Source organism: Thunnus thynnus, chromosome 1, assembly GCF_963924715.1.
Source record: "Thunnus thynnus chromosome 1, fThuThy2.1, whole genome shotgun sequence".
Classification (NCBI taxonomy): Eukaryota; Metazoa; Chordata; class Actinopteri; order Scombriformes; family Scombridae; genus Thunnus; species Thunnus thynnus.
In genome coordinates this window covers 597,256-625,149 of record NC_089517.1, presented here as the reverse complement: position 1 = coordinate 625,149, position 27,894 = coordinate 597,256, and the positions used below count along the sequence as shown (strand labels likewise).

Sequence of the window (27,894 nt, the reverse complement as noted above, 5' to 3'; positions counted from 1 at the left end):
TTGGCCAGCAGGGGTTCCAGACTGCTCCAACAGCACTGCTAAGTCATTAATGTAGATGTTAAATAGAGTCGGAGACAAGCTGTTGCCCTGAAAGACGCCTCTCGCTTCACCAAAGAGATCTGTAGTTTTTACTCCACACTTATTACTGACATACATTTATTTAATTATGTCATAAAGTTTACTGACTGTACTGATTTGGAGAATTTAATAATATAATCTCTCTTGTCAAATTCAATCAAATCTCTCTCTCTGTCTCAAATTTAAATAATGCGGGAGTTGATGATGCTGCAGAGCAGCTTGCCCATACAGCTGCTGACACACATCCCTCTGTAATTCTGAGGCTCAAATCTGTCTCTACTTTTAAATATAGCTGTAATAAGACCATTATTCCAACTCTCAGCAAAATATCCCACACTCACAATTAGGTTGAATCATTTTAGAATAGACAAGTGGAATTTTTCTGTGCTGTATTTCAGCATTTGGTTCAGTCTCCCATCAGGCCCACATGCTTTTTTGCTTTTGAGGGTCTTCAGTTTGTTTTCAGATGGTTGATAATAACAGGGAAATCTAGGGGGTTCTGGTGGTCTTTGAATATCAATTCCATATTTAGTAGTTTTTCCAGTATTTGTTTGGTTTGTAAGTCAGTTCCTGGTGGTTTTGGCCCAAATAAGGTGTGAAAATGTTGAGTCCATATGTCTCGGTCCTGTATGAGCAGCTCCTCAGGCTCAGACTGACAGACAGAGTTCCACTGGTCCCAGAAGTCCCAGTTAGACTCTATACTCTCTTCAAGTAGGCACAGCTGTTTCTCACTATGCTTTATCTTTTTGCTTCTGGTTGTATTTTTATGTCTTAAGTGCTTCACAATACTGAAGGCTTATATGATTGTTTGTTTCTAACTTGTTTTTTCAGGTTTTGACATTCTTTGTCAAACCAGTGGTTCTTTTTTGTTGTTTTTCTTTTGTTTGTACGTAGTTTGAATTGATCTTTATTTGCTGTTGTGTTGAAGATGTCATTTATAATGTGGACAGCCTCAGATATGCCTTCAGTAGTGGGAGGGTAGGGCTATTCTATCAACTCTTGTAGTAATAATGTAATCTCCTCACTATTGCTGGCCTCTTGGTATTGCTCAGTGCTGTCTGGGGCCCATCTGTATGTCCTGGGTATGTTGAACAGCTTGCTGGGTTTTGTGTGTGTGATATTGTTGTGTTTGAGGAAGAGGGTGATTTGGTTGTGGTCTGATAAAGGGGTTTGGGGCTTGACTGTGAATGCAGTGAAAGAGAAGGGGTCCGTGTCTGTGATCATATAATCTACAGTGCTGTTGCCAGCAGTTGAACAATAAGTGAACCTTCCCAAAGAGTCCCCTCTTACCCGACCGTTGACCATATACAGACTGAGGCTTCTGCACTGTTGTAGCAGCTCCCTCCCATTACTGTTCATCACAGTGTCAAAGTTGTTTCTAGGAGGCAGATGGAGGTGAATAGTAGGAGCTTGCTGGCTGATCAAACTGTCTCCTTGACTACTGGTGACTTCAGGTTGTGCACCAGTCCGGGCGTTAAAATCACCACAGATTATTATATTTGCTGCCCCTGGTAATGACATATCTGTGACTCAAGGCAGGGAAACATGTCATCAGAGAAGTAAGGGGACTCACAGCACATAGATATATATCCTTCTGTGTAGGGAGAAGATCTCTTTTTATTTTCTGATGTTGAGAATTTGTAGTAAATTGTGTAAATGTGACTTGTAGCATATAATGAGTCATCCTGAGTCTCTGCTGGACTAACAGTAGATCATTTGTGGGAAGGGGCAATAATCTCTCTGTAGCTGGGAGGGCAGTGTGTGGGTACATCACCTCTACACCATGTTTCTGATAGGATTATGATGTCATTATTATTGATAGGTTTTACTCTTCAGACCAAAGACTGAGGAGTAAAGACCTTGGATATTCCAACAGCTTATTTTAAAGGAACTCATTGAAATTCTCAACAGAAGATGAAATAAAATAAAACAAACATAGAAACAACTTTTACACAGGTGACTTTGAAGAACCTATTAGAGTGAAATATATTCATATTCATTTTATAATATATTCATATTTTATTATCAAATTAGGATTTGTTTAGTTTGAAAGATGTTTTTATAATAAATAAAGATGTGAAGAAATGAAAATTTGAGATTGAAGCTCACTATGTTAATATAAGAACTAGAGCTGCTCGATTATGGCAAAAATCATACTCACGATTATTTTTGTCAATATTGAGATCACGATTATTTAACACGATTACTTTTTGACTCATTTTTGCCGATGCAGATATGTGCACATATTTTATTCCAGCTGGCTGAGGAGACTATTACACCTGCAATCATAGATTGTATTAATGATCAATAAAGACAACATTTAACGTTTAACATTGGTGTGTTAGCATCAGTGTATTAGCTTCAGTGTGTTAGCATTAATGGGTCAGCATCAGTGGGTTAGCTTCACTGGGTTAACATCAATATGTTAGCATCAGTGTGTTAGCATAAATAGGTCAGCATCAGTGGGTTAGCATGAGTTGGTTAGCATCAATTGTTAACATCAGTGGGTTAGCATCAGTTGTTAGCATCAGTGGGTTAGCATCAGTGCATTAGCATCAGTGGGTTAGCCTAACCTGAAGACTCTAAACAGAGAAACAGAGAACAGGAATATTTGTGCTGCTGAGTCTCCCGAGTTTTGTTCAGCACAACCTGAGAAACACTGAGTTTTGTGTGATGAACTTTATTGTTTAGTGGATTAATGCACTTTAATCCACTTTTGGACGCGGCTCTGCTCTCTTGGCTGTGTGCAGTGAACTAATGTCCCTCTTACATTACTTCTGTAACAGTCAGATTACATTAATTCTAGGGTGTTTTTCTCTTTATCCTCCTGTTAGCTGTTAGCTTCAGAGGGTTAACATCAGTGTGTTAACCATAGAGACGTGACGTCACCCATTGGTTTGTGAACTCCCGTTTTGAAGCCTCGAGTGTAGCGATTTGACCAACGCCATCTTGGATTTGACCGTCGCCATGTTTGATTTTTGGAGCCAGAAGTGACCATATTTGGACAAGGGGGTGGGGCTGACCATAGCGCTAGCTGTTAGCTTGGTTAGCACGGTGCATTTACAATCTATGGTTAACAGTGATAATGCTAATGCTAATTTTTGCTAGCGAAAAACAGGCATAAAACCATTATAACAAAATGTACTCACTGAAAAAACTGATAATCCAACTCACTGATGGATGTTTTATAACAACTAAATGCTGAACAAGACTGTTTTTAGGCGACCACAATGTTACAGTTAACTTTAGTGAACTGAAAACACACTGTGAAATAGCAGCAGCTACGTCTATACGCCATGATTATATTATGTAAGCAAAGCTGTTGCTGTGGTAGCGACTTGTCAATCACATTGTAGCCACGCCCTGAAGCATATGCTGCTTTATCATCTATTTTACTCTAAATGGGACCATAATTTACAAAATGAACATGATGCTGTATTGAAGAGGACTTGATACTCGTGAATGAGACCACACACTCATCAGGAAAGTGTTTACTGAGGTAATAAATAAATAGAGAAGTAGGGTCATTTTCTCATAGACTTCCATACAGTTGGACATCTATTTGCAGCCAGTGGAGTCGCCCCCTGATGGCCGTTAGATAGAATGCAGGTTTTTGGCACTTGTGCATTGGCCTCAGTTTTCAGCCCTGGAGGTTGCTGTTTGGTGTTAACATCAGTATGTTAGCATCAGTTTATTAGCATTAATGGGTTACCATCAGTGGGTTAGCATAAGTGAGTTAACATCGGTGTCTTAGCATCAGTGTGTTAGCGTTAATGGGTAAGCATCAGTGTGTTAGCATTAATGGGTCAGCATCAGTGTGTTAGCATTAATGGGTTACCATCAGTGGGTTAGCATCAGTGTGTTAGCATCAGTGTGTTAGCGTTAATGGGTAAGCATCAGTGTGTTAGCATTAATGGGTTACCATCAGTGGGTTAGCATCAGTGTGTTAGCATCAGTGTGTTAACGTTAATGGGTTACCATCAGTGGGTTAGCATCAGTGAGTTAACATCAGTGTGTTAGCGTTAATGGGTTAGCATCAGTGGGTTAACATCAGTATGTTAGCACAAATTGTTAGCATTGATGGGTTACCATCAGTATATTAGCATCAGTAGGTTAGCATCAATTGTTAGCATCAGTGCATTAGCCTAACCTGAAGACTCTAAACAGAGAAAGAGAACAGGAATATTTGTGCTGCTGAGTCTCCTGACTATTGTTCAGCACAACCTGAGAAACACTGAGTTTTGTGTGATGAACTTTATTGTTTAGTGGATTAATGCACTTTAATCCACTTTTGGTCGCGGCTCTGCTCTCTTGGCTGTGCGCAGTGAACTGATGTCCCTCTTATGTTACTTCTGTAGCAGTCAGATTACATTAATTCTAGGGTGAGTTTTTCTCTTTATCCTCCTGCTAACATTGACTGTAAATCCACATTTTAAGGCTGATATTTAAAACATTTTCTTCCTGGGGGGGTCATGACCCCTCTAGGGGGTTCATGCTGCTGTTAAAAACATGCTGCTGAATCATCCCTCATCTGCTGACTTTTACCATCTGGCTGGATGCTCAACTTTCTGGAGCTCCCTGATTCAGTTCATCTTTTAGTTAGTTAGTTAGTGTGGAGACAGTTTGTTGTTGTATCTGACTGCACACAGCAGGACTCTCAGACTGTCTGACATGTGTTGTTTATGTGTTTGCAGTCTGTCAGGATGTCTGATCACAGAGGAAGGCTGTGCTTCTCTGGCCTCAGCTCTGAGCTCCAAACCCTCCCATCTGAGAGAGCTGAACTTGAGCTACAATCATCCAGGAGACAAAGGACAGAAGCTGCTGTCTGCTGGACTGAAGGATCCACGCTGGAGACTGGACACTCTCAGGTACACTCAAAAAATATTTAGGCCTAATATGTAAGACTTATGTATTTCAATAGCATATAAAATTTCCATCCATTGAAATTGCATAGTTTTGACATATACAAACTAATAAACTTAACATGAAGCATTTTTATAATTAAAACATAAATTAAACAAGCAGGAATGAGAGGTTATGTATTCTTATTAATAAATCCAATGTGTTTAAAAGAAATAATAACCATGTTTATGCAATATCCCCAATTAACTTAAAATGCATCAAATTATTGCACTTTAAATTAATAAACCCAATGTATTTTCAATGTATCATTTTGAAAACTATGAACAGTGTTTCTGCTATAACAGTAAATGCCAAAAATAACGCCAAATATCGATTCATTCAGAAATCAATAGTGTTTGGGAGCCTCTGAGCAGCGCTGTTTCGAAACGTGAGTCAACGTCTTGTGCCGTTGCCATGGAAACTGCAGGTTGCGTAGCTCCTTTTAAAGACAAGGGCAGTACGTGAGCGAGTGTTTAAGAGAGAGAGCGATTGTCAGAAAAGTGACGGTGAATGTGAGCAGAGCAGAGGAAAAGGTGAACAGTAAGGCCGGATTCAGACCCAATCAGGCGTTGTGGCGTTCAGCCGCAGGGTGGTGTGGAGGTGTGGGCGTGTCTATTTGTCCTCCGAAACATAACTGCTGTGAAACAATCAGAAAATAACGGTTTATTTATCTGATTCACCGGCAGTCTCGCTACCAGCGCTCCCTCTCTGTCTTCATTCACTCTCTAGCTCGCTCGACTACTGCTGCTGTCTCTCTCTCCTTCTCTCGTCTTTTTTACAGTACAGACTAAAGTGTGTCAGTCAGTTAATAAATGCTGCAGCATGGGGGTTAGCTCCAGAGTTAGCAAAAATAGGTTAGCCTAACCTGACGACGCTAAACAGATGAATAGAAGCAATGGGGAACGGAGGAATATATGGCTACTAATCCACCCCCCACCTTAAACAATAACTAAAATACATTAAAAACAAAACATAAAACAGTCAGATTACCTTCACATTTGATTAATTTAATATTTATGTGGAGCATGTGGCCAGTTTGGGTATTGCAGAAAGTCAAAGGCAGCAAAACGTCGCCATACAACAACATCACACTACACCATTTCCATTCAACAACATAACACACTGACATACAGCACACACCCACAAAAAGAGCAACCAAAACATGTGAACAACAAATATATTAAAAATCTATTTAAAAAAACAAATCAAAAAAGAAAAACAAAAGAAAATACCGTTCTTACATGCACGAGGTCAAAGAAAGTGCTCCCTTTTCAAATATTTACTTATTTTGGCACAGTTGACCACTTAGACAAATGCCTATAAAGACAGGCAAACAGTTAAAGGCTAATTTAAGGTAACCCTGAACTATGATTAGTAATTTCAGAAGCATAACAATTCCTAGAATCTAATCTTGAAATTGGAATCAAAAACATTGTGAAGGCTCAGGTGAGGCCAGTCGGCCTTAAACACTTTGCTGCTTGTTGCATGACTAAGAATATACTGTATATTATAAACAGACCTTTCTGTAGCAACAAGAAACTCTCTTACAAACTGTGCTGAACAATTGTGTGGAACTAGAGATAGACAGGTAAACCATGGTGACTGTACTGCTTACATCACATTACCAATTCAAGAAATCCCTGATATCCATTTTCTGAAATTTGCTGAGACCATAATTCAGAAGACTGTAACAAGGCTCAGTTGTTGAGGAGCTTTCTACCACTTTCACATGTTTCTTGAGTAAAGGAATATAAACAGAATATTCAAGTTTACTCTGGTAAGTGGCAAAACTTGCAGAAATCAACCGCTTGTTTGCATGTTTTTCCCAGAGGGAAATAATAATCTATTAGTACAAAATGCAGTCACTGAATTTAATTTTCAGTACTTGAATTTTTGGTGAAGTCCAGGTCCAGGTCCATCAGGATTTTCTTAAACCCTTCAATCGTGCACTTGAGGTCTGTAGGGTACGGCAAGTTCAGCACATCTATGAAACAAAAACCATCAGACTTGCAAAGGTGACACTTTGTAGGTTTTGCAGAACTTTCACACCTTCAAGTACAACACCAACATCTGCATACATCTCATCTTCAGGACCGGCAGCCTCCACTCGAATCGCATAGATGCCCATTGTTGTCTGTGCAATCCCTGACTCTGCCTCTGCACGTTCACTATCCTGCTGGATAAAACATGAACAATGAGCTGCGTCCCAGTGCTGGTCAAACTGTGATGTTCAAAGTTTCTAAAAATGCAGTTTTGCAAACTGAAATTTGAGCAACAACTGAAGCATTCATTTAATGACAGTGATAGTTGGGGTTCTTATCTATGGTAAGAGTTCACACTTAGCATAGATAGAAATCCAGTACACTCTTACCATCACTGTATCACTACGCTACAATTTCAACTACAAGTTGTCATAACAAACAGTGATGAGGGCTCTGTTGTGTCGAGCTCCAGAAACAAAGTAGTTAGCAGTTAGCAAGCAAGAGGGTTGGGAAAAGATCCTGGACAATGAATCCCAAAAAATGTGTTGTGCATCCTTCAAAAACTTTTCTCAGCTGTGTCCACACTTGAAATAGTAACACTGTGTTTTAAGACAGGGAAGCAGCTGATGGGTCAAACTGGAGAATCTATTAAACTAGTAAGTAGCAGCTAATGTCACTATATAGGTAAGAACCTGAACTATCACTTTGAACATGCAAAAACGGAAAATGAGCTGCTGTGGACAGGGTCAGCAACACAACATATTTCAGACACTTAAAAAACAGGTCCATCTAAAACAAACAATATTAGATTAAGTGTACGTTATAATATTTTCACCACTTTACTTTACCGTCAGACTTTACTGAAAGGAAACTGCCTTTACATCATAAAATATTGCCCTATCCAAGCAAACCAAACTCCATCGCCTCCATTGCTCCATAGTGACTTCAGTGTTTTAAAAAGGACAGTTTAGATTCACCAAAGTCATACAATAACACAAACTGTACTGAAAGGAAAGCAGATGTGCTGTAGTTATTAAAATGACTGATTTTGCCTATGGGGTTTGGTTGTGGCGATGATTTTACGAGAGTTGAAGGTGCTATATATATTTGTCTGGAAAGTACATCCTTCAAACATACAGGTTATGGTTTCATATTGCCTAAGATGTTGATTTACGGGACTAAAATAGTCCTTCTCTGTTGAAAGTTCTTGGCATCCACACGCCTGACAAGAAAATGTAGTGCACTGAACATGTGGTGTTTCTAGATTCCTGTGTTTTTGATATATGTGACTCAAAAGGTTCTTCCACCTTGTGAACGTACACGGACAATCTACATATACACACGGATACCGGCGATTGCTGCCATGGAGGAAATGTTTGAGCCTGAAATGTTTTAGCAACTCATACCTAGTAGATAATGAAATGTCACACACTTTACACGGCCACATTCACATATCTGTGAGCACAGACAAAACTAAATACCCTAAAGTCTCATGTGATTGGCTGAAAAGAGACATGTGATGGTCAGAAGTTACAGATAATTCCCCTTCGAAAAAACAACTTTAAATGAAGCTGTTGCAGGGAAGTCTCATAAAGCCCACACACCAATACAGTCAAGTTCACACATGACAAGAGCTTTGTAAGTGCAAGTTCAACAATCTGCAGGTAAACTATACTACACATGTTCTCAATGTGTTTACAACATACTTACAAGATGTCAGAGGTTGCCCTGGCATTCAGCTTCATGTCAAATGATGTTGAATTAGGTTCCTGTAAAACACAAACTGTTCTAGTCAGACACTCAATGTATTTGTACTTAACATGTAATTCTACAATATAATGACCCTTTTACTTATCAAATCATAAGCCCAACAGGAACCATTTTGACTATTTCTTTTCTTTTTTTTGGTGGTGTCCAGGTTGTGCAGCAGAGTTTGGGTTTGCATCCACCATGTGCAACACATGTACAGGCTAAATTAGCATCTGGCTATTACTGAGTTTCTGAATAGCAGTGTCAAAAATATGAATTATTGAAAATGATCCTCTGGCACTTTTTAGTCCATGTTAAAGCTCACCTCTCTGGCTGCATATTTCACACCTTCCTACATAAAAACACCTTCAGTCTACTGCTACTGACTATTTCCATCATTAAAATTATAATATATATTATATACATTCAGAGAGGATTCATTTATTTATATTGTAATTTATTGACATTACATGAGGTACAAACAGTGGCGTCCTGGTTGGTTTTGATAGGCAGATGATGTGTGAGACAGTATCAACTGCAGTAATAAAACATGCACTCACACTGAAAACTGTCAGATGAACTACGTTGAGTATGGATGGAACTCACCAGTAATCAGCCTTGTGCGAGTGTCTCGTGCTCGCTCGTGCTGCGCTGAGGTGGTTGTCAAGATGGCGGCGAGAATTCTGACGTATCTGTTTAGAAACGATTCCACTTCCTGAGTTTGATATGTAAACCAATCTCACACATTTGAACTAATTGACTTCAACCATATTCAAACCATGTTCATACATTTTAATTGATTACATTTCATTATTTTTAGAATTACAATATTTCTGCAGATTTTATGAGATTTGAATAAATCCATTTTCAAATTGTGGTGATTGAATGAAAATGACAGAAATCCAAATGCTTAATAATAAATGATGGCATGAATGATGTTTTTGAGTGTATGGAGAGACAATGTCTGATAGAGGAGGAAGAGCTGGAAACATTTTCTCTGTCAGAGCTGATCACACATCTCAACTCAATCTTTGACTTTTTGTTATTTCTAACTGAAGTTTCCTGTAAATGTTGAAAGTTCAACCTGATTAGATTCAATCAGGGTTTCAGAAGGATTGGGATACTGGATTCAGATTGGATCCAAGTCTATCAAAGCCCAACCCCACATTTGAACAGAATAATCAAACAGTAGACTAGAGAGATGTAACGTCCATGTTTGCATGCTGAAAGAGAACGTGCTGCTCTGACCCCCCTCCTCCTTTCAGCCTGCAGCCTGCTGGAGTCCACTGCTTGACAACAGGTCCGAGGAAGTGTAAGTGTGTTTTTCATTTCATTCATCAAAACAAAGCAAACTTCAAACTGTGACATCACTCATTCACATCCTACTGAGGATGAAGATGATGTCATCATCAATCAGATGATCGATCAATAACTGCAGCTGTATTGTGTCTCGTTCTCTCCATCAGATTTCTGTCGACTCACACTGGATCCAAACACAGCACACACAAACCTCAAACTGTCTGACAACAACAGGAAGGTGACAAATGTGAAGGAGGATCAGTCATATCCTGATCATCCAGACAGATTTGATGACTGGCCTCAGCTGCTGTGTAGAAATGATCTGACTGGTCGCTGTTACTGGGAGGTCAAGTGGAGAGGATGGGTTTATATATCAGTGAGTTACAGAGGAATCAACAGGAAAGGAAACATTAATGACTGTGGGTTTGGAAGGAATGATCAGTCCTGGAGTCTGAGCTGCTCTGATGATGGTCGTGGTTACTCTGTCTGTCACAATAAGAGAGAAACATCCATCTCCTCCTCCTCCTCCTGCTCCTCCTCCTCCTCCTCCTCCTCTGTCTCTAACAGAGTAGCAGTGTATGTGGACTGTCCTGCTGGCACTCTGTCCTTCTACAGAGTCTCCTCTGACACACTGATCCACCTCCACACCTTCAACACCACATTCACTCAGCCTCTGTGTGCTGGGTTTAGAGTCTACTTGTCTGGATCCTCAGTGTCTCTGTGTTCTCTGTAGGAGGAAGAGTCTCCTCCTGTTAGAGAAACTTTCTCATGTTATTTAGTACCAACCTGATCTCTCACTGCTTGTAAATGCAGTTTCTAAACCAACATGGTTTCCACATGACTGACAGTTTGTTTGTCATTTAAAAAGCTGTAAAAAAGAAGCTGATGTTCTCAGAGCAGATAGCTCAGTCTGTTAGAGGACTGTTTGGAGGTTCGGAGGTCGTGGCTTTGATCCTTATGAGTCTCAGTGAAACTCAGAAGCTCTCAGAGAGAAAACCACCAGCGGCTGAAAGTTTACTGAAACGTCAAGTTGTGACCAAGGTTTTTAAAAATGTTGGAAGAGTTTTGCCCACTAACTATAACACACATAATGACAGTAAGTATCCGCTGGCCTATAGAGGCTCTTTGTTGTTTTTACTCTTATTTGTTGTTCAATTAGTTGTTTTTTTAATCATATAGTCAATTCAGAAAGCGACATGTTTTTATGTGTCTCTACTGGATGTGCATGTAGAGCTGTAAATAAACATTATGATTCAGAGATTCATCAATTCATGGTTTTGTCTATAAAATGTCAGGAAATTGTGTAAATTGTGTAAAATGCTTTTTGTAATTTCACAGAGTCAAAGGCGACGTCTTTAAATGTCTCATTTTGTCTGAACTAAAGTCCAGAACAGTCAAATATTCTGTTTATTATCATGTAAGACAAAGAAAAGCATTCAATCTTCACACCTGAGAAGCTAAAAGCAGAAAATGTTTGCTTCAAAATGACTCAAATGATGATTAAGTGTTAATTTAGTGTTGATGGATAATCAATGAATGGACTAATTGTTGCAGCTCTGGCTGTATGTGAACAGAATATTAGAGGACAAACAGCTGACAGTTCAGCGCCTTACTAAATATCCACAATAAAAAGCTCATTTACAGGATCATCAATCTGTTTACAATCTGTTTGAAATGTTTCTTATTTCCTGTTTTTGTGTTGTACCAAGTAAAGTTGATCATTTGTATGTTTATGTTACTCAGGCAGAAATAAATGGAACTGCAGTATCACCTGTTATGTCCAATAAAAAAGGATCATAAATAATAATAGAAGCTTTCATTTGATCTTTATTGTCAGATTCAGAAAAATGGCACTCTAATAATAAGCTGAACATTATTAATAGTTATATTGTTTATTCACACACAGTTTAGCGCAGGGTCAGTTTCTCATTTCTACAACCTTCACACAACTCAACTTTGAATGAAAAGTCACATTTTGATATAAATCATCAACATTAATAGTTATATTTGGAAAATGTGCTTTGGACAAAAAGCAAGTGTTTTCTTCTCCAGGAAGAAAACAGTGAAACACGTGTGTCGCTTAACTTTCTGCACACAAAGTGAATACAGACGTCCGTTTGTCGTCTTCTGCTGTGACGATCAGCGGGTCAGAGGTCAGAGGTCAGATCAGGTATGTGACGAGGAGCTGAGAGAGGAAACCAAGAAGAAAGTCAAAAGCTCACAGCTCAACATCCAAACACAGACTGCACACAGAGCTGCAAGCATGGAGGAGAAACCATCACATCTACAGATCCAGGTACAGTTCTCCACTTTACTTTATCACAGAAAAACTCTCATTTTTCTCTTTTTCACTTCATTTGAAAGATGAAGAAAACATCTGGACTCCTGCTGTCAAACTTCATCCAAACTAACAGCTGTTTTCTATTTCCATCATGCTGAACATGCAGGTTTGGAAAAACTAAATCTTTCTCCAAATGTCACCAAACAAGACTTTTACAGTCCGTTAAGAAACTCTTATTATCAGAAATAAACATGTGTCTGATTTTACAGTCCTGAACATTTTCACATGTTGGAAAATCAAACTTTATTTGTGTCGCAGCTTTACAATCCACATTTATGTTGAAATCTGAACCGTATATTTGCTTCTTTATTTCAGGGATTTTTGTATATTTGCTGCTTTTATGTTGTTCTTTTAATATCTGGATGTCTCTGCTTCTGATTGGACATTTATCTCCAATCAAAAAGACAAATCACATCTGTTTCTGCTCTTATGATAATAATAATAATAATAATAATAATAATAATAATGTCTTTAAATGGTAAATGTATAACTGTTTCATGGCAGTCTTCTACATTTTGCAGAACATATTTTTACTGTGTGAGTATTTGAAACATTGGAAATGATCTGAAGACGTAATTTGGACTGTTTTTTTTTTTTCATTGATTTATTTCTATTGTTACTGTTATCAAAATGATAATTACACGGAACACAGTGATAACGGTAAATGAAAATCAATCAATGACTACAGGAGTAAATATTGACATGTTTACCATAAGATGGTGTTTGTTTGCCGGCGGTCATGAAGCCTCTATACCTGTCCGCGGAGGGCCGAACCCACGAGAGGAGCCACGAGCCAAAGGACCCTATTGGCTCTCTCTGCCTCGCTGTCTGGCTGCAGGTTTCTGCTCAGATTCTCCCTCTTGCAGGACGGACCATGACAACAAGGAACAAACCGTTTCTGATTCATGGATCCATTAGTTTTATTGATCATACAAGTGTCGAGTCTATGAAATGTTAGAAAGTCATGAAAAAGGCCGTCAGTCGTTCTCAGAGTCGACAGTTATGTTTATTTAGTCTGATTAAAGTCCAGAAGAGATTCAACCGACACCAGAGGTGGAAGAAGTACTCAGATCCTTTACTTCACTACACAATACTGCATGTACAAATACTCCATTACAAGTAAAAGTCCTGCATTAAAACCCTCCTACAGTAAAAGTATTCATTCATTAATTACTGCAATACTTTAACTACATCAAGCTCATAATACTTATGTACTTTTACTGCAGTACTTTAACTACATCAAGCTCATAATACTTATGTACTTTTACTGCAATACTTTAACTACATCAAGCTCATAATACTTATGTACTTTTACTGCAATACTTTAACTACATCAAGCTCATAATACTTATGTACTTTTACTGCAGTACTTTAACTACATCAAGCTCATAATACTTATGTACTTTTACTGCAATACTTTAACTACATCAAGCTCATAATACTTATGTACTTTTACTGCAGTACTTTAACTACATCAAGCTCATAATACTTATGTACTTTTACTGCAATACTTTAACTACACCAAGCTCATAATACTTATGTACTTTTACTGCAGGAGGGTTTTTCATGCAGGACTTTTAATAATGAGACTAAACTCGTTATAATCTTTAAAACATTTTCATTATAATCCAAATCTGTAGATATATTCTGTACATGTTTATCAATATTTGTCGTTCATAATAAATATGAATACAAAGTTTTATCTTCTTTATTATAATTAATAGTTGTAGAGATATTTCAGTCTGGACCGACACTGAATAAACTTTTGTTAAAAATATATTTTTATTTGTGTTAGAAGGTTTGAATGTCTGTTATGTAACTACGTGACGTCTTTTACTGTTTTCATGTTTTATTTTAGGTTTTTTTGTCTTTTTTCATCTTGTTTTTTTGACTTTTTCTGAAAGTTAAAATGTTTTTTTTGAATAAATGAGAATCATTAGTGATGCTGCAGATGATTTTCTATGAAGATTGTATTTAGCATTAAATAGACAGTTGTTACATCAGATATATGATCAACGAGGGAATTTCATTTCAAGATGTTTTTAACTTCAGGATTCTTTACTACAAGACTGAAGCAATGATGTGCAGGGTTCACATGTTGACATTTTGTCCAGCAGATGGCAGCAGCAGCTCTATAAATTAAGGTCCTGCTGTTTTTATGACTTCATAGACTGTAAGAATGACTTCAGCTCCTTATTTAGACTGTTGCCTGTTGTAGCTTTAGGTGATGTGGGTGAAATGAGTATTTAGTCGTCTCTACATATTATTTTTGTCATTCTTGTCTCTGTAGGTCTGTGATGGCGTACCGGGACACCAGGCAACACTTCTCCTTGACAGACCAGCTAGTCAGAGGCAGCTCGCTGCAGGGGCAGGTTTGAACAGTACTGTTATGGATATTCCATAACTGACCAGGACAACAGAATGTCAAGCTGTACTCTTCTGTTCTCTCAAACAGAAGATAACACATGTTGTTTAATAAACCAGGAGCCTCACAGGCGAACCAAGGCCAGAATGCAGGTCATCATCAGACGCAACAAGACAAACCAAAGATACAGATTTAGGTCATAGGTTTATGATTCGGAACTGACGAACTAGTTTCTATGATTGGCTTAAAGGCTGGTTTTGGACTGTGAGGGTCAGACGAGTTTGGGGACACCGTACGAACAGGAGGTGTCCCTTGAGTCGCTCTCCCTTGCAAGGTTCTTCATTAAAGTTTTCCCAGAATCATCATACGAAGTTTGGTTTGGTCTTCTCTTCTTCAAACTGACAACTGCCAGTGCATCGGCTCCGAAAATCCACAACAATTTGGCGTCACGAACAGGATTTCAACACAACAAAGACGTGGTAAGTGCATAATTTTATTTTATTGTTGTGCCTTACCATGTCTGCGTTTGACGAAATCACAAAGAAACTGTGCATCACTTTCACTTTAAAGGTGGTCACAAAGTGAACAAAAAAAAAAAAAAAGCAAAAAGCTGATGGTTAAAGAATCTAAACACATGAAAATGTGTTGAAACTGTGCAGTGATAAGCAGGTGCAAAGCATGTGGTTGTGAAGAGGTAAAAAAAAGGCAGAGTTGAGTGAGTCTTAACTCCTGCAGTGCCACAAAAGTGGCTGGGATTTCTGGGCTAGCTTCGGGCTACGTCCGGCACAGGGGGACCCACCTGAGGTTTAAACTATAGAAAAGACGTTTTCGGAGTAGGATTTGGCCTATTTCGTTTAAGCCAAGATCGGGGATCATCCACTCTGTGTCCTGTGAGAAATGTTTTCAGACTTGGGATTCTAAGTCCTAGAGTCGGGCGCCGGTAAAAATTTTTTCAAACAATAAACAGTGTACACAAGACGAAGAGTTGCTTCGTTGGTTTGGCTTCAGATCACTGCTATTGCACCAGGAAGAGAGGTGTAAAAAAAAAGAACTTCGGTGATGCTGGGAAAGTTTTGATGTGTCTGTTTTGTGTTTGATGTGTTTGTTTGTGTGATGTTTTTAATGTAAATGTGTTAAAATGGGCAACAACACGTCTAAAGCAGTGAGTAGAACACAATCTACTACAAAATTAATTCATTCACCAAAACACAAGAGAAAGAACAAATCTGTTTCAGTAGGAAACAAACGCACCAATTCAGAAGTAAAAGGTCAATCTGCCATTGATAAGCTTCCCGAAGCAAACCCCCACACACTCACAGATGCACAATATAGAGCGATGTTTTCTCCACAATCTCCGGCGGGAGTTGTTGGTAGATTGAAAGGATGGACTTTTGTGTTTCCATTTTCTTCCCTTATGAATCAGTGGACAGATGGCGAATGGCCATACGAAGGAGCGTTTGATAGAGATAAGCTTCAGATTGCTGAGTACAATGTTAACCCAGATTTTGGAAATCCATCTTGGGATAGTGCGTATATGAAAGATTGTGTAAATGTGTGGTTAACTGTTGCTCGTCAGAGGTGTGGAGTGAGTCTGGATGAAAAAAGAGTTGATCGTTTTTCTGATGAGTTCAGAGCAGCAGTGGAGAACTGTGTTAAATGTGTGACAGCATGTCACTTGCCTATGTTGGAAGCAGAGTTGCAAACCAGAGCTACAGAAATGATGAAAATTAAACAGAGGCATGGTGAGAATGTGAAGGCCATTTCCAAAGCTATCATATACGGTTGGGCAAAACGGCAAACTGATGCTCCCTCTCCACAAACTTTGTTGACCATTGTATCCAAAGCTGGAGTGCCTTTGCAAGAGTCACACACAAACAAAACAATGATTTCAATTTTTCCACAACTTTCACCTTCAAACCCCTTTTCAGCTGCTAACATGACTGATCAAACCATTTCACAACAAGCAAAGACTGACGATGAATTTCTCTTACTAGCCGCAGCTGTTGAGGGACAAAGACTACAGACTGAAGTAGAAAATAGAGAAGAGCAGATAGCAGCTAGAGAAAGGGAAAGAGTTAAACAGGAAAAGAAAGATAGAGCCGACGAAGAAAAAGCTAGGAAAGCTGCAGAAAAAGAAAAGAAAGCTAATTTGTCATTCAAACAGGTAAAAAGCCAGAAAAGAAAGGAAAAGAAAAGACATTTAGCTGCCGTTGCTGAAGAAACAGAGATAGACACTCAGGACAGCTCAGGAGAAAGTGAGGTAGAACTTGAGTTACAAGGAGCCAGAGGTAAGGGGGAGGAGTCTGACACAGACCATAGTGACGACACAGAACCTGCAGTCAGGCCAAAGATGACACAGAGACGAGGTACAACTAGAATGACACATTCACATCTGGAAAGACATACAAGATCGAAAACTAACATTTTAGAGCCCCCTCTAAACATTACATCCACCTCAATAAATGCTCCAAAAATCATGGTTGGCAACACAGCTGTCTGCAAACCATGGACTCCTGCTGAGATAGTTGGAATGACATAAAATGCCCCCAATCCGACCACAAACCCAGATGAATACTGGGGATGGTTAAGATATGTATGCTCTGTGTATAACTGTCTGATACCTGATGTTGAACAATTACTTGCTGGCTCATACAGAACGGAGTGGGATTTGTGCAAAGGTGAATTTCTTTTCCCTGCTCGGACAGAGGATGGCCAGTGGCCTCCTCATAGAACCATGATTGACTGGTTAAATGAAGAAGCAAAAACAGCAATAAGAAAATGTGCACGACAGCGCACTGACTTTAATAAAGTAATTCACTGTGTCCAAGATGCATATGAAACTGTACCTGAGTTTGTTAACAGATTTACACGTACTTGGGATAGCAATGCAGGAATAGGACGAGAAGGAAATGAATATTTTGTTGTTACAACCTTTGTGCAAAATCTAAAACCAAATGTTGCAGCTGCATACAAATTGTCTGTCACCGATTGGCAAACCAAAGACTGGAAAGCAACGGTAAACAAAATGATGGCGCTAGATAGGTGTGAAGTTTTTGCTGAAGACAAATCTGCCTCCTTCCCAAAACAAATGTTACAGCATGCGCGACAGGGGGGTGGACAACAGCATTTCAAAAACAATAACAAGCGAAAACCGGGAAAGTGTCACAAATGTGGGAAAGCGGGACATTGGGCTAATGAGTGTAGAAGTGGTCGTCGTCAGAACAAGCAAAATTACCCATTCCAGGATCACCAAACAAGGAATTTCCAACAAACAGCCCCCCTTGCTTTACCACAACAACAACAACAACCACTACCACCTCCTCCACATGTTGATAATGTGAATCATGGACAATATTACAATCAAGCATAGGGAGGCCATAGAGGGGCAGGATCAGAAAAAACATTTCCCATTCAAGCAGCTGTAATTCGACTTTCAAAAGATCCTTCAGAAGATCCAATAATGCCTGTTGAAGTAAATGGTAGTAGAGTTGACATTATGGTAGATAGTGGGGCCACAATTTCCACTGTTAAAGCTGATGAGCATGTATGTACACCAACACCTAATTTTGTCACCACCGTGGGTGTTTCCGGCGTTCCTGTTGTTGAGCCACTATCTCAGAGAGCTAAAATAACTGTTGAAGGTTCAGATGTGCAACATTCTTTCCTGATTTCTGAGAAAAGTCCAATTAATCTCATGGGACGAGATTTACTTTGCAAGCTACATGCCACCATTCAATGCACACCTGATGGATTGTTTTTAAGCCTACCTGATGTGAAGGCTGCTCATGCATTTCAGTTTTTGAAAACTATTGCTGATTGTTTGTATTGTTGGTCATTGACTGATTTTAACATGGCTTCCAGTTTCACAGTATCTAGCATTCAAAAAATTGCTCAAATTTCACCAGCATGTGCAACACAGATGTCTGCCATGAGGCCTGTACTACAGTGTCACTGTACAGCAGCATTTAACCCCCCAGAGGTGTACAAACAATTAGCTGATGTGTTTTTGAATACACAAGAGGGGTTGGAGTGTGAACAATGTTTGTTTGTTGGTCCACAGGGATGTGCAATTCCAATTCGGTTATCTGACGCACAGCGCAAATTGGTTATGAGCATGATTGCATCACAACTATTGACCTGTGTACATCCCCAAGGCCAGACTTGTTGCAGACACCAATACCCAATTCTGATTTGATTTTTTACACTGATGGTTCAGCTAGCAGACCATCTGATAGCACACATCTAGCTGGCTATGCAGTAGTTAACGATTGGGGGGTAGTAGAGGCAAAAGCACTGCCTCCAGGTACCTCTGCTCAAGCAGCAGAACTGTATGCTCTAACTAGAGCATGTATTCTTGCTTCTGGTAAGGTGGCTACTATTTACACTGACTCAAGATATGCATTTGGCGCTGCTCATGATTTTGGCCAGTTATGGAAGATGAGAGGTTTTGTGTCATCTTCTGGAAAACCACTACAGCATCACACTTTGGTTAATGACCTGTTAGATGCTATTTTGCGCCCATCTCAGCTTGCAATCATCAAATGTGCTGCTCACACGAATGGAACTGATCCTGTTTCACGAGGAAATGCAATGGCTGACACTGCAGCCAAACAAGCGGCACTTTCCTCTCCCTCTTTGGTACTTCAATGTGCCTCCACACAACCTACCAATCCAATTCCAGTTCCTTCCGCTAATGATGTCGTGACAATGCAAAATCACGCTGATGACAGGGAGCGAAGTCTTTGGTTGCGTAAAGGTTGTAAAGTTGACGCGGAGTCTGGCTTGTGGCTCCACCCTGATGGTCGACCGGTTTGCCCTCGAGCTCTCCTTCATGTACTGGCACGTGTGACGCATGGTCCAGCGCATGTTGGAAGAGGGGTGATGAATGATGTTATTCGCTCACAGTGGTTTGCTCCAGGCATTACTCAAGTTTCACAAACACTTGTGGATAGTTGTATGATATGTCAACAGACCAGAAAAAAGAATAGCACAGTGAAACATGACCACTTAGAACCCCCATCAGGTCCTTTTGTAAATATGCAAATAGATTTTGTACATATGCCAAGCTCACAAGGCTTCAAATACTTGCTAGTCATAACCGACAGGTTCTCGAAGTGGGTAGAAGCTTTTGCAACGAAAAAAGAAGATGCAAGAACAGTTGTAAAGTGTCTGCTAAAAGAGGTAATCCCTAGGTACGGAGTGCCGCAGGGAATAGATAGCGACAGAGGTCCAGCTTTTGTGTCAAAAATCACTCAGGGACTGTCAGAAATCTTAGGATTTAAGTGGCAGTTACATGTTCCTTATCATCCACAGAGTTCAGGTCAAGTTGAGAGAATGAATGCAACTATCAAAGACAGATTGACCAAAACAGTCCTAGCCACAGGCCTGAAATGGCCTGATGCACTGCCGATTGTGCTGTACTCCATTCGGAGTGCACCAAGTGCAACTACAGGACTGAGTCCTCACGAGGTGCTGATGGGAAGACCAATGTCCACAGGGACAAGTCCCCCACTGACACCACACAAAGCTACTCTGCTTTGGACGGATGAGTTCATGACTGAGTATGTGAAAAGACTAACAGAGATTTTGAGAAAGTATCATTTACAGGTGGCTGACAGACTCCCCAAACCATCGGAAGAACCAATTCATTCCTTTCGAGAAGGTGACCTGGTATTAATCAAATCTCTGGAAAAAGTGTCTTTGTCTCCTAGGTGGAAAGGTCCATACCAGGTGCTGCTGACTACTAGGACGGCCCTGAAGGTCGAAGGCAGAGCAGAATGGATCCACGCCACAAGGTGCAGACTGGCCCCCCCAACCACTGGCGGAGGAGAGCAGAGCCCTGGCAGGTAACCGGATGGTTACTCCTTTTTTCTCTCCTGTTTAGTAGGTTCGGGCAGGGGACAGGTCAAGTCGGTCCAAATGAGAGAGAGACAGGAGTCTCTCTGATTCCAGGCGAAGGAGAGCGGAAAGGCTTTCCTTCTCATGACACAGTCGGTGCCATGAACCCAGTGCCCCATGGACAGGGGCGCCCTTTGCAGAATGATCCAGAAAATGCAGACCAAGAGCCAGATCTTGGACATACGGACAAATCAATGAGCCCATTGGGACTCTACAACACTGTAAGTCCTGACAAAACAGTGAGATACATTGACAATGCTGCAATGAGAGAGTCTGAAGAAAAAGAGTCAGAAAAGACTGATGGACATATTTTACCAGCTCTCTCCCGAGTTAAACGAATTGTGAATTCTATTGTTTTTAAATGTCCTATTGACAGATGTAAAATGAATGATTGTAATATTGCATATCCAGTTACTTTTTCTCGAGGTAGATGGCGGTGGTCTACATATGATAAAACACTGTTTGAGACGAAGCAGAGTTCATCCACGTCGACGAAGGTAACGTTTTCACTTGTTAGACCACTAAGCAGACCTCTGGAATTGTGGTGTTTCACCAGACAGCAACTGAGAGGTTCTCCTGATTGTAGATCTTGGAGTGCAAATTTCCAGGAGAAGGGGGGAGAACTGGTAAGCTGTAAGTTCATGGAGAATGATGATTACCCCTGGAGTGGTTACTTTGCATCCACTAACACAATTGCTCCAACTAAATCTGAACCAAGGGTGCAAAACAAATTACTGCGTAGCGCTCAGCAACCAGTAGTGCGAAAAGAAAATTCAGCCCTTAGGCTTATGCTTGATTATGCGCGTGATCGTAATCTCAGTAAGTGTTGGCTATGTCAAAATATGCCAGCTTCAATACATTCTCCAATGTCTAATCCAATTCCATTCACCAAAGCTGATTATGAGACGTTCAATTGGAATGATCTTGCTTCAAGATTTAGAGAAGAAGCAGACGATTGCTATACTCCAACATATCCTGTGGATGTTAAGTCATCACAAAATACAGATATTGCTCTATACGTTGCAAGAACGGTAAATGACAAATATCTGCCAAGCGGATTTAATTTCACCACTCTTCTCCGCATCATTCACATACAAAGATATGTGAAACTAGGCTTTGAGTACAGAGTTCAGGTTGCTCTAGCTCAAACTAACTGTTCAAAACCTTCTGAAAATCAAGTGTGTGTTCCCCAACCATATACAACCACTGCTATGGCTGAAGCTCTAGTTTATGTGCAACCATGGGCTGGCACCTTATCCATAGGGCCAGTCAAGATTCAGTTACGCAACTGTTCGGCGCCACAACAAAACGAGCAAAGACCTCAGCGTGACTGCTCAACTTATCTTCCCCCTGTCTTCACTCATGAGCTACAAAATGTTTCTTTATGTTTCAGAGGGATAGGGAAGGGACATGAAGACTTAGGACAAAGTAGCTGTAACACTGTGGTAGATGTCACTCTTAAACAGTCCCCACTGCCTGAGAGAGTGTATCTAGTTTGTGGTGACAGGGCCTATCGGTGCGTGCCGTATGAAGACTCACGCGGTGTCTGTTATTTGGCGTACTTAATTCCCCTAATCAGAGAAGTAGAATCTACTGAGATAGCTTCACTGTATCCACCGTTACACATATACAAGAGAGAAATCTCATCAACTCAGAAAGTAGCCAGCTTCCTTCTCCCTTGGTATGGTGTGTATGTGTCCCAGCAAGAGCTCTCATCTCTCTCCAAAGTCCTAGAAAATCATCTTAATGCCTCAAGCAGAGCTATGTTAGCCGAACACAAAGAGTTGCAGGAAGTCAAAACAGTAGCTCTACAGAATCGCATGGCTCTTGATCTCCTGTTAGCGGCTCAAGGAGGAACTTGTAAGCTCATAGGCTCTGAATGTTGTTCCTACATCTCTGATGCAACTGCTGACGTCATGGACATGGCACATGACACAGCACTGGGTATCAAAGAATTGCATGATAGTCATGGTTTTAACCTTGGTGATTTTTCAGGTGTCTTTGGGTCATGGGGGTCCGGATTGGTCAGGTTCCTGACCACTCTTGCTGTTGCTGTCTTCCTTTTCATCCTCCTCTGCTCATGTGTAGGTTTGATAATCAAGCTGGTAGTGAAAAAGACCACAGGGTCTGTACTCCAAGCAGCCCAGGTGCATGTCACTGGAAACACTGCAGATCATAATCACACAGGTTTGAGGTATTATGATTTTGAAACTTTCCAGGACTGGATGAGGCGTTTTCACCCAGGTATCATTTCAGATGAGGAGGAGGAAACTCAAAATCTGTAGGTTTAATGTTTCTAAAAGCTTTCTTGGTATAAATCACTCACACCGTGCTAAATTGAATAGAGTTATGTTTGTTTGTACTTCATAAAGTTGAAGAAACATATCATTTTCTATTTACAGGTGACATCTTAGAATAATTTTTTGATTCTTTAATGATGTGATTATTAATCTTATGCATTTTTAGTTTGAGAAAAGTTGTAGAAATAGAGTAGTGTTAATGATTAATCTCTTAAATATCTAGTCATCTTATATGTTTTTCATTAATGTGATTGAATGTTTAATTATTTTTGAAATGTGTGTTTGAAAATTGATGAAAATGAAGAGGATCACTCCAGGAGGATGGATTCCACATCACCATGCATCGTATGTGCTAGTAACCTCTCCATGGTGATGGCCCTCTACTGTACGCAAAGTGCATGGGTTGAAGACTTCACTTTGTGATTGATTTGTTTTATTGTTATGATGTAATCAAATGTTTGTATGACTCCCCTTTAAGTTGCTAGGATTTCATCTAGTAAGAGGCAGGAAGTGTCTTGTCTTAGGTTGTTTGCGCATGTGACTGGTGACCTCTGTCAATGACCTCCTTTAACGCTTTGGTGTTCTAGGAGATCTTCTTTGAGGATTTGCCTCACTACTGCCCCTGGTGGTTGGAAGACAGAACTCATGGGTCACATGACAGTTGTGTTAAAGGGGTACATAAGAGGGGTTTTTTATCTAATTTACTGATTGTTTGCTTTTATTGTTATTGCATTATGTGTTTAAATGATTATGTGTTTTGATGATTTTACTTCTGATTTTGTTCAATGCAATTGTTGATTCTTGTATTACTTTTGTGTGAGAATTGTTATCTGTTGTGCGGATGTTGTTTCTACTCTGTTTGTGCCCTTACAGTCCACCAGTCCAGTCATAAATTGGTAATTTGTATTGATCTTTTGATCAATAAGAGGGGATTGTTATGGATATTCCATAACTGACCAGGACAACAGAATGTCAAGCTGTACTCTTCTGTTCTCTCAAACAGAAGATAACACATGTTGTTTAATAAACCAGGAGCCTCACAGGCGAACCAAGGCCAGAATGCAGGTCATCATCAGACGCAACAAGACAAACCAAAGATACAGATTTAGGTCATAGGTTTATGATTCGGAACTGACGAACTAGTTTCTATGATTGGCTTAAAGGCTGGTTTTGGACTGTGAGGGTCAGACGAGTTTGGGGACACCGTACGAACAGGAGGTGTCCCTTGAGTCGCTCTCCCTTGCAAGGTTCTTCATTAAAGTTTTCCCAGAATCATCATACGAAGTTTGGTTTGGTCTTCTCTTCTTCAAACTGACAACTGCCAGTGCATCGGCTCCGAAAATCCACAACAAGTACGACGGGGCGTTTCCTGAAGATGCACTGAGCAACGGCACGAAGGCCGATCCGACGCTCGATGGAAGCGAGCTGAAGACAGCTGAGTCTCATCATCAAAGCCTGTCGTGGTGCTGTGGACCTTTTCATCTCCACACCCATGACCCATGACCACAGTGGAAGCTGAGAGCCGCTTCTCAACCTTGAAGAGGATTCAAACCTTTCTCAGAAACACCCGGGAGAGGCTGAATGCATATTTGGTCGTACCGTCAGTGGAAAAGAGACTCGGCCGACCGACTTGAGCCAGAAAGTCATTGAGAAGAACAAACTTTATGTTCAAGAAGTGTTCAGGCAACATTACAGTGTTGTGTTGTTTTTAGATTTGTTTACGTTTTCTTTTCTTTTTTTGCTGAGCCATGAAGTGCTGCTTCAGTTTGTCCCCCCATATTTCTATCACCAGCTGCCACTGTATGGAATTCAACACACGAGCCGATCAATAACACTGATGTTCGTACTGTAATGTACAGAACACAAAAATAACTCCACCAGAGATCGGCTGACGGTTTATTGGTCGACAAGTGAGGCTGCTTTCAGTCTTCATGGATCTTTGATTAGCAAACTCCTGATGTGTTTTTAAAGGAAATATCTTTTTAATGACTGTCAGCTCTTAAATTTATATCTTTGTTGTCTTCATCGTTTTTGTTCCTGTTGGTTCGGTTAATATCGTTTTATTATATTGTTATCATACGTTTTATTTATTATTTACATTTTTATTGTTGGTCTAACATTGAAATGAAGTTGAAATAATGCAGAAATGTCCTCACTACGACGGTTTAAGGCTAAAATGAAATATAAGCCGATACACACAAAAGAAAAGATATTGAAGATTTGAAAGTGTCTCTGAATATAAAAGATGAAGTCCCAAACTCTAGGTAGTGACACGTTCAGAAAAACATCTATATGTAGTATTATTGATTTGCAAACATGGAGGGTTTAAATGTTGCAAAGAGAAAATGCAGTCAGCTGTTACACTGGCACCCCCCGGAGGCCATAATGTCCATTACACACCAGTAAACTTTAATGGGTCAGAAATGGTCTTCTGCCATGTTAGCAGCTCAACACAAGTTGCTGACAAAACTCCAAACAAACTCCACATTATTAGAAAATGTTTAATTAATTAACGAGCTGTTCTACTGAATCATTCAACCAACTGCACTGAAGCTTTAATACGATTCACTGTTTTCATTGTGGAGTAACAGCGTCTGATGTCCTGCTGCCATCTGGTGGCAGAAAACTGAACTGCAGCCTGCAAATATTCAAATAGAATAAAACTTTATTGACAGTAAATTCCTTTCACATAATGTGAGATTAAAAAAAAATCTTATTTTTTCACCTTTTATTGAGAGTTTTGTTATTTATTATGTTAATTCCTGTCAGGTTTAATATATAAATAAAATTTCTTTCATTTAAAGAAACAAGAGAAAGTGAGAAAACAAATTTAACATGTGAGGAAGATGATTTTACATTTTTATTAAAAATAAAAAAGAACAGAAAGAGGCTATGTTCTGTTTATTTATTTTACTTTATAAAAATATTTGTGTTATTTTATTTCTGTTTGTTTTACTCTTTAATCTATTTTTTACATTTTTATTATCAAAAACTTTTTTTTGACCAAAAAGAGAAGAAAACTATAAAAACATGTTATTTGTGTTTAATCAGGAGGAGAAAAAGTACAATATGTTTATAAAAATAAATAAAATAAAATAAAAGTGGAGAATAATTAAACGTTTACACACAAATAAACATGTTTTTCTCTTTTTGTCAACAGAAAATCTCTAATTTTAATATCTCAAATTTAGATTTATTTCAGTTTTGAAGACTTTTATTAAACAATAAATGTGTAAATATAGTGGAGACAAATAAAAAGATCAAATAGTGATTTAAAAAAGCTGCAGCAGTTTAAAATGTGTCTCAGCTCTGCTTGTAGTTCCTGCTCGTGTCCACCAGGTGGCGCCATTTGAGCAGAAACAGCAGCTGACAGATGAAACTCACTCAGTGGACTTTGTTACTGTTTGAAGGTTCTTATGTGTTTTATTTCACATCGTTTCATATCAATAAACTAACATCTACAGTTGTTCTAATATAAATAATGTCAGGAACTACAGGACACAAACACACACTGTTGTTTCTTTGCTTTTTATCAACATTTAATAATCGATCAAGCTGTTTGATTATGTGGCTCCTCTTGTTTCGCTCTTTGTTCTCTTTGTTTATCAAACATTTCAATAAAGTTCTGAGAAAAAACAACAGCGAGTGACGTCATCACGTTTCTGACGGGATCGATCACAACGTGTCAGTAAGTTGTGACGGATCGATCGATCGATCGATCGGCTTCAGCGACTCCTGGATGAGTTCTGACCTCAGATCAGATGTGTTTCATGTTCCTGCAGATCAGGAAATGTTGATAATAAATCTATAAAACACACATTAGTGCTAAAATAATGCAGTAAATGTGTCATAATGTCAGTGTGAATATCTTATATATACTTATACTAATCTGTGTTCATTAAACTGACAGCATGCAGTTTATCTTTTCACCAGCAGAGGGTGCCAAAGCTTCATCAATGAAGAGTAATACTCCACCTTTAATGCACATATTAGACACATTCGAACTGTACTGATCAATAATCAATCATTATTCCTGCAGTTATGATAAGTGAGTCACATGTGATAAAAATAAAGATAAAGATGTGTTCAGGCTCCTCAATGATCCTGTTAAAAGTCACTTTGATCACAGTCTGATTCTTCTGAGCTGACTGACTGCAAGGACTACAACTACCCATGATGCCCTGCTCACTGAATCAGCCAATAGCAGGCCTCCAAAGGTAACGTGTCAGCGCTGAGGTCATCAGTGCGCAGACTCAGAGCTGTTTCACAACAACACTGCTGCTGTTTCCTGTTAAATATCAGACTGGAATTATTACATGAAAAATATCAACTGGTAAAAAGTCTGAACTGTAAATAAATGAGAAACAGCTTCAGCTTCTTTTGAACTTTCATCCTGTAAAATTCTTCCTTGTTGTTTTCTGCTAATTTCAACCTGAAACTAGTTAATAATATGATGCCAAACTTCAGCCCTTCCTTTAAAGATACTATTTAAGAAAATGACTCTTATTCAATTGTTTTATGGAAACATTTCACATCCTCAAGTGTAAATTTACTAACAAAAAACAATATTTGCTGTAATTATAAAGCAGATGGAACATTATATAAACACTATCTCAACCTTCTTAAAGAAGAAACCCGTCAAAAGCATTAAAATCTGTAATATTGATCTTTATCTACATTCATCTCCTTTCTAACTGATGACTTGATTTATTTTGGCTCTTTTTTCTTTCTTTTTTCACTTGTTAGATTCTCCTTGTGACTGGTTTTCTGGATTCATGTTTCACATTTGAGGCTCAGATCTACAATTGTAGGACCAAGAACTTGAAACTTGTCACCAGCTGCTTTTGTCTTTGCTGTGAGCAGTTTGACTAAAGAATGATGTTTGTTTTTAGAGGCTCAAAGAAGGAAGTTGGATCCGCTGGAAATGCTGTTTCATCTGGACTCTAAGATTTCAATCTCAGGTCTCATTATTATTATTAT

The 27,894-nt window shown here is 39.3% G+C and overlaps 1 protein-coding gene and 2 long non-coding RNA genes across 7 annotated transcripts in view; 2 read left to right on the top strand and 1 right to left on the bottom strand.

The window, feature by feature from the left end:
• The window catches only part of LOC137184991 (NLR family CARD domain-containing protein 3-like), a 281,932-nt gene that overhangs the window by 46,900 nt on the left and 207,138 nt on the right, over window positions 1–27,894 (top strand). The window lies entirely within an intron of this gene.
• Window positions 11,688–12,769, bottom strand: LOC137195050 (uncharacterized). The gene is made up of 2 exons (XR_010931101.1): window positions 12,386–12,769; window positions 11,688–12,340 (listed from the first exon to the last, which is right to left on the bottom strand). It is a non-coding gene; the product is annotated as an uncharacterized lncRNA (long non-coding RNA).
• LOC137191755 (uncharacterized) lies at window positions 18,831–24,192 on the top strand. 2 transcript variants are annotated; one of them, XR_010930551.1, is made up of 2 exons: window positions 18,831–21,111; window positions 22,610–24,192. It is a non-coding gene; the product is annotated as an uncharacterized lncRNA (long non-coding RNA). The 2 variants fall into 2 exon arrangements; XR_010930484.1 differs by having other exon boundaries at window positions 21,201–24,192.